General features: G+C 43.1%; 1 protein-coding gene across 1 annotated transcript in view; it reads left to right on the top strand.

Moving 5' to 3' along the window:
• Nucleotides 1-7,977: 7,977 nt before the first annotated feature.
• LOC126177043 (carboxylesterase 4A-like) overlaps nt 7,978-15,741 on the top strand; it is a 388,219-nt gene continuing 380,455 nt past the window's right edge. The window contains exon 1 of the mRNA XM_049924282.1: nt 7,978-8,055. The gene's annotated coding sequence lies outside the window, so the exon portion shown is untranslated. The remainder of the gene's footprint in view (nt 8,056-15,741) is intronic.

The raw sequence follows: 15,741 nt of genomic DNA, 5'->3' as shown, positions 1-15,741 counted from the left end.
AACAGAAGCTTTCGAAATGTGGTGCTACAGAAGAATGCTGAAGATTAGATGGGTAGATCACATAACTAATGAGGAGGTATGAATAGAATTGGGGAGGAGAGGAGTCTGTGGCACAACTTGACGAGAAGAAGAGACCGGTTGGTAGGACATGTTCTGAGGCATCAAGGGATCACAAATTTAGCATTGGAGGGTAAAAATCGTCGAGGGAGACCAAGAGATGAATACACTAAGCAGATTCAGAAGGATGTAGTTTGCAGTAGGTACTGGGAGATGAAGAAACTTGCACAGGATAGGGTAGCATGGAGAGCTGCATCAAACCAGTCTCAGGACTGAAGACCACAACAACAACAGTCTACAAACCACCAATAGCTTTGACCCCTCTCCCTTGAGGAGATGACTATTCTCATTGTCAGCATAACAAATATTCAGTCTACATGTATCAGAAGTTAGAATGGTCTCATAACGGACGTGGTTCTTAAGATACGAGATTGGATGGTAAGACGTAACGAACAATCCTAGTCAGCAATGCAACAACGCAGCAGATACAGGTTCTCGAGAAATATATCCGTTACTCTGATCAGTCTTTTTCTATCAGGTGCTTCATATTTGATGATATATTTTACATTTTAGTTCTCAGGTCCTGAAGAAAGCTATCATAATTCGAAATTAATAGCATGGTGTGGAATGTCGTGGTCCGTAATTGAAATAAATATAATAAAACTTCCTTGGTTCATTCTGAATTTTTCTACGACTATGCTGCAACTCGTCAAAAAATGTCTTTCTAGCTTTAACTATTTCTTTATAGTCAGCATATTATTAACTTACCGTCATCAGTAATTTAACATACTGCGATTGAAATTTTGCTTCTATGGAGATTATTAACAGGAATTCGAAGGAAAAAGCTACAAGGAGAACGCTTGAAAGGCTAAGAAAATTCTAATGCTAATGAACGGCAAAAGATAACGCCAAAGTATTTTTCTTTTTAGGAAAACTGTTGCTGAAAGTCAAAGTAAAGGAGCCCAAAGTAATAATGATTCAGTAATACGAAGAACTACAAGGAGTCCAAAGTTAGAGGCGGCTCTCATTAAATAAGAGCGCTAATACGAAAAGAAATCTGTCTTACTTAAATAAGACAGAATGTGCTATGACTATCACAGCTTAATCCGCAAGACGCTTCCTTGTGAATTGACTGAGTCTTCTCAGAAGAATAAAGTCCGTCAGACTGGAAATGATTTTTAGGCTTATAGTGATGCTCCAGCTCCGAATCAGAAACAAACCCCGAACAGTTAAAAACCGAATATACACATTATAAAGTTTATGTGATTCACAGACGATGGTGCACGCGACATTCGTTTCTTAGGGTAACTGACGAGTTTTGCGACACAAGGGTAGCTAGTCACAAAATACTAAAAATAATTATCAAATTATAGGATCGGTTATGATCCATCATCATGTAGCCCTGGCACATGAGAGGCAAATGTTGAAGAAAGAAGAAGGTGCAGAATCAGATTTTCTGTATAAAGTAGGTGGTTTTCAGTCCGAAGACTAAATTGATGCAGCTCTCCAGATACGGATTCTGTTTCCTTACATAACACACAGAATGTTGACCTCGCGTCAGAAATAATTATAATCGTACGATGCTCTAAACCAGTGTCGGAATATAAATTTTCAGAAGAATGTTCAGTAGCCTTCTTTATTTAAGTTTTTAAGAATATGATTGGAGATTTCGAGAGTGGTTTTATAAATCTAGTAAAATAAGCTAGAAAAAAGTTTTGTTTTCTTTCTCGACATAGTCTCCTCTGAGGGATGTACACTTGATCCAACGATCCTCCAGCTTTTTCATCCCATCGGAAAAATAGGTTTTGTCAAACGTTCTAAAATATTCGAGCCATCACTTCCTCACTTGATAAAAATTTCTTCCTAAAAAGCTAAAGTTTCTAGTCACAGAACAAGAAGAAGTCACTTGGGCTAAGTCTGATGAATAGGGCTGATGAGAAACCAGTTCGAAGCACAATTCATGCACTTTAGCCATTGTTATCGCTGATTATGATAAAGTACATTACCCTGGTGACAGGGCACATTTTGTGTGCCAATCTTGGTCTTTTATCAGCCAACGCAAGTTCCAAATGATCGAGAAACGAAATGTGGTAGGGTCCAATTATTGTTCTGTCCTTTTTCAAGTAATCTATGAGGATTATTCCTTAGGAATCCCAAAAAAACGGTGTACATCTCATTACCAGTTGATAAAATGATCTTTGACCTCTTCGATGCACTTTTCATCAGTCTTTGTCTATTGTTTTCATCCCCGTCTTGACTCTAATGTGTAATGATGGATCCAAAAGTTTGATCAACAGTCACAAACAGGAGCAAAAAGCCTTACGGATTGCGATTAAACGTCACCAGACATTGTGCTGAAATGTTGTGCTGGATGCGCTTTTGGTCGACTGTGAGCAATCGCGTCATCCATCTCGCACGCAGATTCTTCATAGCCAACACTCCGTGCAGAATATTATTCACTCGCTCAGCTGAGATGCCTTTAATCTCAGCAGTCTCGAGAAATTTTATTCGGCGGTCTTGCTTTACCACACCATGGATTTTGTCAACGTTTTCCTTTGTGGAAGACCTGTTTTTGTATCTTCTTTCTTCATAGTTTGTGTCTCATGTGGCAGTGTTATATAATGATGGATTATGAATTGGACGGCCGGAGCGCGCTTCATCTTCGGTGCTTGTCGGACGATGTTTGAACTCATTAATTATAAAGTAAACGGCCTTTAATACTGGCGCAGGATCCATATGAACTTACTTCGGTTTTGTTTCAATTTGCGCGGCAGCACAGCCCTTTGAATTAAAATGCTTAGTAACTGCACGAAACTCACTTTTCTGGATTTTCAATCGCAGTCGATACACTGTACATTGTAGGTTGTTGAAATACTTTATGCGATCCTTGGAATATTCAAATTTACCAACCATAAAGGCGCAACGAAAATGTTCCATTCTTTAATAGAGATTTACCAGACTTATCAAACCAACCTCGTATGTACATAATGTCAAAAGATTGCATCTTAATCGTAGATTACAAATCTGAAAGTTGTCGATGTATTTGTATGAGTGTCTTAGTTGATATTGATTACAATAACGTCATTGGATAAAACAAATTACCCGGAGCGTGGTATTTCGATTTTGTTCATTAACTGTGGAACCTCAGTTACTTTTCAAAGACAGTGCCGGAAACTAAACTGAGCAGTACTCTCGTATCAGTCTTTGCCGGATTAGTTAATGGAAGTTAGTCCCAAAAAAACCTATTATGTCACTGCGAATAAGAGGTGATTATAATCTCAAATGCGTACTAGTAAAGGTGGGGAAAATTTCTAAAAGAGAAACGAAATGCCGAAACTTAAGTCACACCAAGAAAGCTAATGAAGGAAATTGAGAAGTCAATATGAAAAGAGACGGATAACTTCAAATAATTTTATGTAGTGGCCAAAAGTATCTATTATGTTACTTCAGAACAAATTTTTAAAACGCTAAAATTTAGGATGTGATGAACGAAGGTCTTCCTTCTGAAGCAGTCAGTTAGGAATAGATCGAGTAGTTGCAATCGATAGCGGGGAATTCCATACAATTATAGAACAAGTAGGACGTGGACGGCTCATCCGGTAGGAGCATTTCCAAGAAAGCAAGGTTCCGGTTTGCATCCAGGTACAGCACCCAGTCTTAATCTGCCAGTAAGTTCAAAATCACAATAACAGCTGAAAGGCGGGTGTACGAAACTGCTTAATGATGCTTCTGAAATAAATCCTAGGTACAGGTGCCAGAGCTAAAATTATGTTGTTTTACAATGCCCATATTCCTTGATCTGCTATTATGGTCATTCTTTCTTACGACTGTCCCACTCCGTTCAAGTCACAGTCAGTAACTGCTAGGGTCTCTTTCATCATAGAAGACTACGACGTGAAACATGCACAGTAAGACGAAGTAATATCAGTAGTTTGCAGAGCGGACCGCTTGAAGCATCTAGCGAAAAGTGACCTCCCAGATTCAGGCTTTGAGTTCGGTTCGGTAAACATTCCTTAAATTGATTTCATTACCTTTTTAGGGTCACATATTACATCATCGTCGGTGATTCTGGTATAACGTATGGAAGCATATGGGGATATGGATACGTCATAGAAACAAAAGGGCAGGAGGTTCGTTTAAGATCAAAATAACAGTTTATTCAAAACATAAGTGAATTTGCCACAGACACACATATACTCAAAAAATGTTTGTAATACATAGTAAACATGGACAGCGGATCAAAGAGCAGCAATCGAAAGTGAAATCCATCATTTTATTACAGAACATCTAGATTTCAACTATTACATAGTCATCTTTTCTGCATATAACAACAGATAACATTAGTCCAACGTATCACGTTGCAAACAATATTGTTTGCTGCAGAGCATGCAGGAGTCTAACATGTTAGCCAACTGCCGCGCCACATTTGTAACACCGGTTTCAGCCCAACGCACGAAGTTAATGTTGTACTCGGCTAGTTCTTGGATCGGTGACCATTCAGGGAAAACTGGATGCTGTTGATCTTAATGACACTCAAGTCACCAAAGTGGCGTCAAATTGAAATACTTGTACCAGGCACTGCTGCTACAACAGGCTTTTTCGAATGCACTCAAGATGACAATTTAACAGTTGAAATCCAGATCTGATGTAACAAAACACCGGTTTTCACGATCGATTGCCACTCTTTTCTCCATTGTCTACATTCAACGATCGCTGCGCACGATGATATCAAGTGTACTCCAATCGTTGATTCTCTCTTGTGATAATAAATGAAAGTAGTGTCCCTTAATAGACAAAAAAGTGGGGTGTGTTGGAATCATTGGTTGAATTATAAACGGAACCAGCCTCACGTTCGGGACAGTGATAGGATGCAGAAGATAAGACACATATTATATTTAGCCAGTCAAATGCACCAGAAGAAAACAGGCAGCATTACTTCTACATCCCATTACTATTAATGAATTCAGAGAACAGGCAGAGAGTGCGGGGATGAGTATAGAATGTGGGGAAGTGGTCGCAAAAACACCTTAAAATTTAGAAATAGGAGGAAGAAGAAATTCCCTACGGATGTAGGCTTTCATTCTGTGTGCAAATTCATGTGCTAAAAGGCGAATAACTGTAATGATAGCTATCAACTCTCAGACACGTATTTTACGATCGTTGGTCAAGTTGAACCAAAGACGACTCTTCTATTTTTCAAAACCACAAGTCGTTTTGAATATAAAACGGGAGTACCACGCCTAGGCAAGGAATAACCTCTGAAGGCAACTGCATTTAATACTCGATTATTTAATGGGAGAAACGGTTCCACTCTGACAACATGAGGTGGTCTGACGTACATTGGTTTCAATTTCTAACATACCGACTGTCCGATTAAAATGTTGATGAATTCATCGGAATGAATGTCACACGTCTTGCGCAAGAATACACTTTCAGATTAAAAGGGAAAACGACTCATTGAAGTCCAACCACATCGTGATACAGGCAAACAGGCAGTTCAGAAGAAACAATGATAATGCCCATTGACGCATAAATATTTAAAAAGGATCGCAAGAGAATCGCGAGTAACTTTCCCTAAGACAGCAAAGCCGAAAGAGGTAGATTATAGATAATTACGAATTAAGACTGCTCATTCCATTACCTGAATCCATAATTCAACTGGATTACTCTAGAAAGCGTGATCAGACACTCATGAAGTGAGTGGCAGAGTAATGCTGTAACGCGTGATCGTTCGCTTCCTCTCGCAGCCAACGGAAATGGGAGAGAAGGTTACCATTAATGTCCTGTGGCCAGAACTGAATTGTAATACGCGGAACAACGATTCTGCATCGATATTTGACCAAAACTCTGCTAGGCTTCCCTACCGAGTTAAGCTGTCAGACCTCATCCCTTGCACTACAATCTTTGCTGCCTGCGAAAATTTTAACGTGAAAGCACTCATTGATTCAGCCATTCAGGATATCAACCACAGGAAAAGGAGGAATAAGTAGGTACTACATAAACACAATAAATGAATATTTAAGCTCGTCTTTTTTCTCCAAGGGCTCGTTATCAACTCAACTGAATCACATGTGTTATTAACGATTTGATCTTTTCACACTAGAAGCTCCATACACTTGGAAGCTCCGTTTCGGTACGCATGCGATAGCATTCTCTACATAATATGTTACAAAACGCTGCGCATAAAAACGGAATTCAAGTGCCCATACCTCGGGTTCAATTGGTGACAGAAAACTAGGATCAAGTGTTTTGGATAGCCCTTGATCTAGGGACCATTTGTGTACATCGTCCTCATGCCGCTATCCTACAGTACAGGGGCGAAATATGAATATTATTCATTTCCTTCTGCTTAGGCAAATGGAGCAAGTCGTTTGGTTCTTTTTGCATTTGATGTGGTCTACGTAGGACCTTAAGGGGCTTACGAAGGCACCATTAATTCATGGTACTAAAACCGAGCCACGGATTCTAAGATGGCTACTCACAGCTATCTTTTACGATATTTTCCTAAGATTCTGATCCCGAACAACCTTGGAAATTTTCTTGTTGTTTTGTCCGTTTACTAGTTACAGAGGTTCAAATGGACTCTGTTTCTTCATGTAAAATCAGGTGAAAGGCGAAAAAACTAGTTTGTAAAGTGATTTAACACGGAGAAATAAGCTGTGTAGTGTCTTCGTTATCATCAGAAGGTATCTGGGAACCCTGTGTTGCAGTACTGAAACACTACATAATTTTTGCGCACGTAGAATACGGTCTGAGTTGTAAAATTGGTCTTGCCTTATTTCAGTTTGAGATAAGTAAACAATCAAAATTTTATTGACCTACAGATTGCTTTTCATATGAGTGACATGCCCTGCTGTGCCAGGGAAAAGAAGGGAATCAGAGGAAAAATACTCCTATCGGACTCTGGACGTTTCTCAGCACCTTTATAAATTTTTCCAAACATTTTGGTATGCGAACGTATTCGACCTTTTTTATGCAGAGGGACAAGGAAACAGTAGTAGTGTGACAGAGACGGATAACTAATAAATACTGAAAGATAGTAGACCGTGGTTGTGGTATAGGAGGAGAGAAAAAGAGGGACACAGTGGCAGTGGAACATAGTCCACAGTGACAGAACAGTGCCAGGAAAAGAGTGAAGGAGATAGTGCCTGTGGGACAGGAATAAAGAGAAGGGGTAAGTTGAAGCGGGTCATGAGACACAGAGTCTATGACAGTGGCAACGAGGAAGGGAGACAAAGTGACAGTAAGGAGAGACAGCAAAAGTGGGAAAGAATGAGCAGTAAGAGACAGGGGACAGGGGACACAAAGAGATAATGAGTATTGCTGATCTGAGTGAGTGAGAATGGGCGAGTCTGAGTAGGTGCGTGTAAGCCACTTACAGCAATGAACAGGTGGCTGCGAGCAAGTTGCAGTCATGGGAGCTTCTGGGAGTGAGAGGTGAGTTGCATATTAAGAAGAGAGTGAATATGTCGCTTGTCAGAATTTTCGGTAATATTAAGGTGCTGGGGAAGGTAGAATGAGGCAACTGGTACCCCCACTTTTCAGCCAGTCTTTTAAGCAAGAGTGTATTCACCTTTTTGTGCTTCGATAGGTGCATTTTTCCACTGGTTTATGGTACTTATGCAACGACTTTGACTGAACTGTTTCACACGTGATTGTTCACATTATTTTGTCCTCCCTGCTATGATGGTACGGTAGTGAAGAGATAACAAAGATGTGATAGAGAGATACAGCTCTCAGCTGGCCTGTAGATACGACTAGTGACCCAGTGACCTGAGAAGGGATGGCGGCGCAGCGCGGAGCGGAGCGGCTGTGACGGGTGTCCTCTCTGGCTGGCTGGTGGCCGGCGGCGCGGGCTGCGGGCGGATGTGGGGGCGGGTGCTGGGGGCGACACGCACAGTGGCCACTGCGGGGGCAGCAGGCGTTCAGTCGCGACGCGACAGCGAGAGTGGCAACAGCTGCGGCGCAACACGGTCAGAGCAGCGCGGCGCCGACGACGTGAGTATGCGGGGCGTGCAGCCAGCCTTGTCACCTGATTAGCTGCGTAGCCACTGACACTACGGGAAATAAAGACATCAAGGGCGCCCTTACCCTTGGGGAGGGTAGGCGACCGCCGGCTCCCCTGTATCTATCAGGAAAAGGAAAAAGTATATCGTAGTCAGGTGTCAATCTTTAGAGCAATTTTATAGCTTCATGCAAACGTCTTCCAAAATATTAACAATGCTCCATACCCCGAGGTCTATCCCCCAACCCGCTTCCACACTGTTATTCCACACTGTTATGTGAGGGTCCTTGTGAGCCATGTACGCAGAAACACTCATCTCCACAAATTGGACTCAACGAAACAGCATTACGTCATGACGGCACTGTTGCGTGACAACACGGAAACACGCGACATGCCATGTCACTTCAATATGAGAGACCGTGTAGTAACGTCTACATGGGCAGGGCGTTTAGGAGTAGTAGTTCTGGCTGCCTCTTCTTATACGTTTGACTTCCCATTCCAGCTGCAGGAAAGCAACGTTGCACAGCGAACACATTTGGACATCTGGCGTGGTCAGACCACTGTCAGTTCTAGGCACTAGTGTAAAGTGGGATAGGAATTGTTTTTAGCCCTTAGTGCCATCTCAGGGCTCTACAGAGGATTCCAGTAAGGGGAAACATTAAACGGCAGGACGATCAACGTAGACAATATGCTAAAAACCAGTGACAAAGAGATTAATTTGCTCTAAACGCTCGAAGAACTGTAACTAGTGCAAGAGCTTCCCTGTCCAGAGATGTGGTGCCGGCCTCAACGTCATACACTCATTGCCAGACCACAATATTATGGCCACCTGCTTAATAAAGTGATGGACCACCTTTGGGACTGCCTGATATGGATTCGACAAGTCGTTCGTCGGTTTCCGGAGGCATGTGGCACCAGAGATCTGCGCACAGGTCACGCATTTCCCGCAAGTTGCGAGTTGGTGGTTTGTGGATGAGGATATTGGGCTCTAAAGTGTCACTAATGTGTTCCATTGGATACAGAACAGGCGAATTTGACATCCAAGACATCAAAGTGAGTTCACTCACATCTACCTCGAACTGTCACTGTCCCGTCCCTAACAGCCGCAGTCTCCATCGTTCTGTCCTATTATTACAGGCTCCTCTCACCGTCCCTGTCCCCCTCTTGCTCTCTCTTACTGCTACTGTCTCATTCATAACTTCCCACTGGTTTTGTCTCTTCTCACTGTCAGTATCTCTCTCTTCCTCGTTGTCATCATCACTGGCTCTCGCCCTCTTCCGGTTTCTTTTTCTCTTCATTCCTCTCCCACTTGCACTACCTCCAGCAGTCGTTTCCTTGCACTGTTGTGCCACTGTAAAATATGTTCCAATATCTCTGTGTCCCTCTTTTTGTCTCATATTCCCATTATCCCCTTCACTCTTTCTATACAGCAACCAGTGCCTACTATCTTCCAGTATCCATTACTTTCCGTCTCTTTCTCGCTTCAATGACTCCTTCTCTCTCAGCATAAAAATGGGTGAATACGTTCGCATGCCAGATTTTTGGGAAAATTTTTAAAGTAGCTGAGGAAGGTACAATGATGCAGCTGGTACCCCCACCTCCGGTAAGTCTTTAAACAGAAGCATATTCACATTTTTTGTACTCTTATAGGAGTATTTTCTCCGCTTGTCCCTTTTTTTCCCTGCCTCGGCGCTCATATGAAAAGAACTTTACGGGTCAGTAAAATTTTAATAGTTTATTTACGTAAAACTGAAATAACGCAAAACTGATTTTACACAAAATGGTTCAAATGGCTCTGAGCACTATGGGACTTAATATCTGAGGTCATCAGTCCCCTAGAACTTAGAACTACTTAAACGTAACTAACCTAAGGACATCACACACATCCATGCCCGAGGCAGGACTCGAACCTCCGACCGTAGCAGTCGCGCGGTTCCGGAATGATGCGCCTAGAGCCTTGCGGCCACCGCGGCCGGCTAATTTTACACATCACACCGCTTTTACATCTAGAAACATTTTGCATGTGCTTCAGTACTTCAGCATAGGATCCCCAGAACTCTTCTGATGATAACGGAGTTTCGCCTCACACCGGATTTTACGAGCATATTTTTACTTGTACCATAGTGTTCTAGGTGAATGTTCCCATTGCATAATTTTGCCCCCATCAGCTACAGTGCGTGACGCTGTGCTTGTTTCGAACAGTCTGCTGCGGAGAGCTTCCTTCAACAACGTGCGCCAAACCGTTTGCTCCCAAACACTTCTGCCCCCACCAGCACTGTACTCTACCAGCTTTACAGACCAGGTAAACGTCCGACTTCCGCGTTCTGTGATGAGGCTTGAACGTCCAACACCTCGTCTCCAGCCGGCCAGTGTGGCCGAGAGGTTCTAGGCGCTTCAGTCTGGAACCGCGAGACCGCTACGGTCGCAGGTTCGAATCCTGCCTCGGGAATGGATGTGTGTGATGTCCTTAGGTTAGTTAAGTTTAAGTAGTTCTAAGTTGTAGGGGACAGATGACCTCAGACGTTAAGTCCCATAGTGCTCAGAGCCATTTGAACCATTTGTACCTCGTCTCCTGCTCGTGGTTTTGCCGTCTCTAAATCATTTCCGTCACACGCATACAGCAGAACAACGTCGCCGTCTCCGAGATGCGTGTTCCCAGCGTCGGGCTGTAACAATCTGCCCTTTGTGAAAGTCGCTTATGTTATTGGATAATCCCATTTTCGTCCCTACTCCGCTTATTCACTTTCATTTCAAAGTTACGTGCCCGTAATGCCATCAAGCGAGATTCAGTATCGAAGAGGCCAGTGGTGATAAAGTTTTGGTCCTTCAATCTTATCTCATCAGCCGCCGTAGGCTGCGGTATTGTCGAGTGCCTTTCACACTCATTCACCTCACACAAAAAAGGCATCACGCAGCAGTATCGCCGTCTCTCCATGTCGTAGGTCCTGCGATTGTATTGAGGTAATATACCAATATAACAGCGCCAGTGTTACGATCTGAGGCTCCGTCTTATTATAACAATGTATATCCTTTCATGTCTTTCCTTGCGATACTATCATGTCCACGGTCGACGGAAAAACACATGTTGCAAAACTAAATGAATATTTTAAGTGCTGCAACTCTCTTCATATGCTGAATCATGATGTTCACCACATTGGGCCGGTCTGGTGGACGACTACCTGCACTATGAAGACAGCATTCACCTAAAATGACAGGTCCCCCAAACGAAACTTGAATCCGATTAAAATTGTATGGGAAACCCTTCGCCGAACGACTGTAACCCTAACATCACCACCACCAACTACTCTACCTTGTGGTGACCTGAGGAATATCCTTGTCCAGTAATGGAGCTCACCTGATCTATATTAAGCGAGGTTCGTGAGATAAGAAAGAGAGTTGGTTTTTATCTACCAAAACTTTACCTTTTTCAAACGACAGTATAGTTGAAGAATGAGATTTTCACTCTGCAGCGGATTGTGCACTGATATGACACTTCCTGGCAGATTAAAATTGTTTGCCGGACCGATATTCGAAATCAGGAGTGCCAGGATGTTCCATATCAACACACACTCCGCTGCAGAGTGAAAATCTCACTCTGGAAGCATCCCCCAGGCTGTGGCAATGCCATGTCTCCACAATATCCTTTTTCCAGGAGTGCTAGTTCTGAAAGTTACGTAGGGAGCTTCTGTAAAGTTTGGAAGGTAGGAGACGAGGTACTGGCAGAAATAAAGCTGTGAGGACGGGTCGTAAGTCGTACTTGGGTAGCGCAGTGGGTAGCCGGCGCGGTAGCTCAGAGTGTTTGCCGGCACGGTAGCTCAGCGTGTTCGGTCGGAGAACTGGCTGGTCTCTGTAATAAAAAAAAAAAAAAGAGTGTTTGGTCAGAGGGTTAAGTGAACTCTATAATAAAAAAAAGAGTGATTGGATCAACTACGATCTTGGACGGGTGGCATGGGACGTCCGCAACGAACAAATGCGGCGAAAAATAATGCATAAATTGAGATTTTTTTTTTTAAAGTGGGTAGAGCACTTGCCCGCAACAGGCAAAGGTCCCGAGTTCGAGTCTCGGTCCGGAATACGGTTTTAATCTGCCAGTATTGTTCCCTTCAAAGTGGCTCCCTTAGGTAGCTAACCACAGTCCTGGTAGCAGCGCTGAAAGGTTTCAGGTGGTAGGGCCTTTGGCATGACAATCACGTTCTTTTGAATGTTCTCCAGAGTCCCAAAATGGCTTCCTTTTACATTAATTTTCAATTTCAGGAAAAGAAAAATGTCGAAAGGACTCAGATCAGGTGACTAGGGGGGGGGGGCGGGGGGGGGGAGGATTGTGGAACGATAAGAAATTCCTTTTGAGGTCAAAAATTGGCAGCACCCTCTTGTCTGCAATTTACAATCTCACTCGATTCACTCTTTTCTGAGTCCTTCAATGGTAACTTTGTAAAATACTTGACTGACAGTTTGTTCTGGAGGTACAAGCTCTTTCTGCACGGTACTTTTGGTGTCAAGAAACAGTAATATTTTGATCTTAGATTCGCTCATTCAAGCTTTTTTCGATTCGATTGAGAAGATGTCTCACTGCGTCATTCCTCACTTTTCGCTTTGTCTCAGGATCGTACTCAAAAATCCAGGACTTACCATCTGTGATCATATGACTGAACCATTCTTGGTCATTGGAAGTCCTCTCAAGAAGATCAAGGCACACGTTTCTCCGATTGTCCTTCTGCTCAGCTGTAAGGCTTTTCGGCACACCATTTTGACACAAACACTTCGCATGAGCAAAACGTCGGTCAAAATTTGATATACTGTGAAGTGTTTAACAGGACACCGATAATCCTTATTGTTAAGCAACTGTCTGATCTCACAGTAGCATGCACACGTTCAACATTTTCATCGGTTTTTGAAGTTGAAGATCTCCCTGATTTAATTCCATCTTCAGCGTGTTCTCGGCCTTCCAAAAATGATTTGTACCAGCGAAAGCGAGAGCAACACATTACGTAGTGCCATATTGTATCCAGCCATCCGAGAGAGACGGGGACCACGCACGGTAATGTACCCACGGCTCATGTCCTTCTTACTGCACATTTTGTATCACTATACAACGTATCATAATGTTGCCAGGATAATTTTTAGATATGTAAGATCTCTTAAATTAGAGATCTGATTCGAGACATCTTCCAGATACAAGCGTACTTGTAAAGCCTTAGTGTTCTACTTGTCAGAGAGTTCGTCGCACTGTTATCAATTCCTTCCTTTTCTATTCTACTCATGAATGTATCGCGAGGGAAGGAACTGCTGCCTGAAAACCTCAGCACGCGACCTAATCCCTCTTATCTCAGTTATCTATTAATTCCCGAACAGTATACTGTCCTCGTTCTTCGCATAATGATTTCGAATTAATACTCCTAAGCATCGTAAAACTCCCATCCCCCTATGGATTCATTCGATTTCCTCCCCTAGTATCTCCCGTTCAGTATCCCGTACCACTGATCACAATTCAGCCAGTAAACATAGGTTGTTTTGTAAATCCCAGTCTTTCGAAGTGGACCACATTTTTCCATAAATCTCCCAATGAAGCTAAGAGAGTGCCGTTCATCCTTCCTAAAGCTGATTTCGCATCATCAGCACTCTGTATATCGTTTCTAAATGTATCGCTGGACGTTTGATCGATGCGATCCATTCCAGCGGCATAACGAACTCAAAAGTTCCAACTTACGTATATTATTTTCCATTTTTCTTACTGAAGGTACGCTTGCATTCATTACATCACGTTTGTGTTCTAAGCGAAGCTCTTTTCCTCTGTATTTAGTTACCCAAAGATGAAACTTTTCTGTACACAGCTGTTTCATCAACAGAGCATCCGAGTGTAATGGCCTCGCTCTCTGGGTCATTATCTGAATAATAGATTGAGAATAACTGCGCTCCTGTCGCGTGTCGTCGAAGGCCCGTCAATAACATATACAGCGACGTCCCCGTCCTCTCATTCCCAGCATCTGACAGGTTCTTACCTGAATCTCCCTGACAATAACAGCTCTTTTGAGACGATATTGAATATCAATCCCCTGCCCCTTACGGGTAATACTCTACCAAATGAACTATCCTAACGTGTTCGCGGAACAAATATTTTTACTTCACGGTCATGCTTGCGACCGTCTACCAACGTTGTGATGGACACCGTGCTAGTTAACTCACAGTTTTATGACGTGTTGCCGAAGTAGTTAGGGAAGCAAAAACTGTTGTGTCATTAGGTGATGTACAACGTCGACTACTAGAGTTTACAAATATCAACGTTGTCTTCGTAAACCACAAAATTTTTGTGGACAGATTAAACTTAAGCCCTGAGGCTACAACGTTATGTTTACCACGTGGTGTTTTTAAACAACAGTTTGTTTTGATGTTTCTCTTGCCGCTGGTTGTTGTTTTTCTTGTTGCTGTATACGTTGATTCAGCACCACAAAATTATACTGAGGTTGCAAAAGTCATGGGATAGCTCCTAATATCGTATCTGACCATCTTTTGCCCGGCGTAGTGTAGCAACTCGACGTCGTATGAACTCACAAATCGTTGGGAGTCACCTGCAGAAATGTTGACCCATGCTACCTCTACTGCCATCCACAACTGCGAAAGTGTTGCTAGTTGAGGATTTTGTGCACGAACTGACCTGTGGATTATGTCCCATATATGTTCTATGGGATACATATCGAGCGATCTGGGTGGCCAAACCATTCGCTCGAACTATTCGGAATGTTCTTCAAATCAATCTTGAACAGCTGTGACCCAGTAGCATGGTGCGCTCTCATCCAAGAAAATTCCTTTATTGTTTGGGAACGTGATGTCCATGAATGGCTGTAAATGATCAGTGGCCGGTTCAACTGGACCAGAGGACTCAGTCTATTCCATTCAAACACAACCCACACCATTAGGGAAGCACCAACAGCTTGCACAATGCCCTGTTGACAACCTGAGTCCATGGCTTCTTGGAGTGTGCAACACACTCACCATCAGCACCAACAGAAATCTGGATTTACCTGGCCGGTCACGGTTTTCCAGTCGTGTAGGGCCCAAGCGATATGGTCACGAGCCCTGGATAGGCGCTGCAGGCTATGTCGACCTGTTAGCAAAGGCACCGCATCGGTCATCTGCTGCCAAAGACTATTAACGCCATATTTCACTGCACTGCCCTAACGGATACGTTCGTCTACATCTCACAATAATTTCTGCGGTTATTTCGGCAGTGTTGCTTGTCTGTTATCACTGGCAACTCGACGCGAGCGCCGCTGCTCTCAGTCGTTAAATAAAGGCCGTGTTGACAGGTAATACCTGCAATTTGGGATTCTCGGCACACTCATGGCAGTATTGATCTCGGAATATTGAATTTCCTAACGATATCCGTAGTGGAATGTCCCATGCGTCTAACTCCAACTACCACTCTGCGTTCGAAGTCTGTTAATTCCCGTCGTGGACCGTAACTACGTTGGAAACCTTTTCACAAGCATCAGCTAAGTACGAATGACAATGCACCGCCATTTTAACCTCGTGTACGCTATACTACCGCCCTCTGTATATGTGCGTATCGCTATTCCATAACTTTTGCACCTCATTGTACATTCTTCCTGTCGTTATTGTTGCTGCTGCTGCTGTTTCTTCACTTCAGTTATTAGTGGAACTGCTCCTGTTGCTGATCACAC

Source organism: Schistocerca cancellata, chromosome 1 (assembly GCF_023864275.1).
Source record: "Schistocerca cancellata isolate TAMUIC-IGC-003103 chromosome 1, iqSchCanc2.1, whole genome shotgun sequence".
Classification (NCBI taxonomy): domain Eukaryota; kingdom Metazoa; phylum Arthropoda; class Insecta; order Orthoptera; family Acrididae; genus Schistocerca; species Schistocerca cancellata.
Note: the sequence above shows the minus strand (reverse complement) of the source record. Positions and strands in the feature narration are given on the sequence as shown.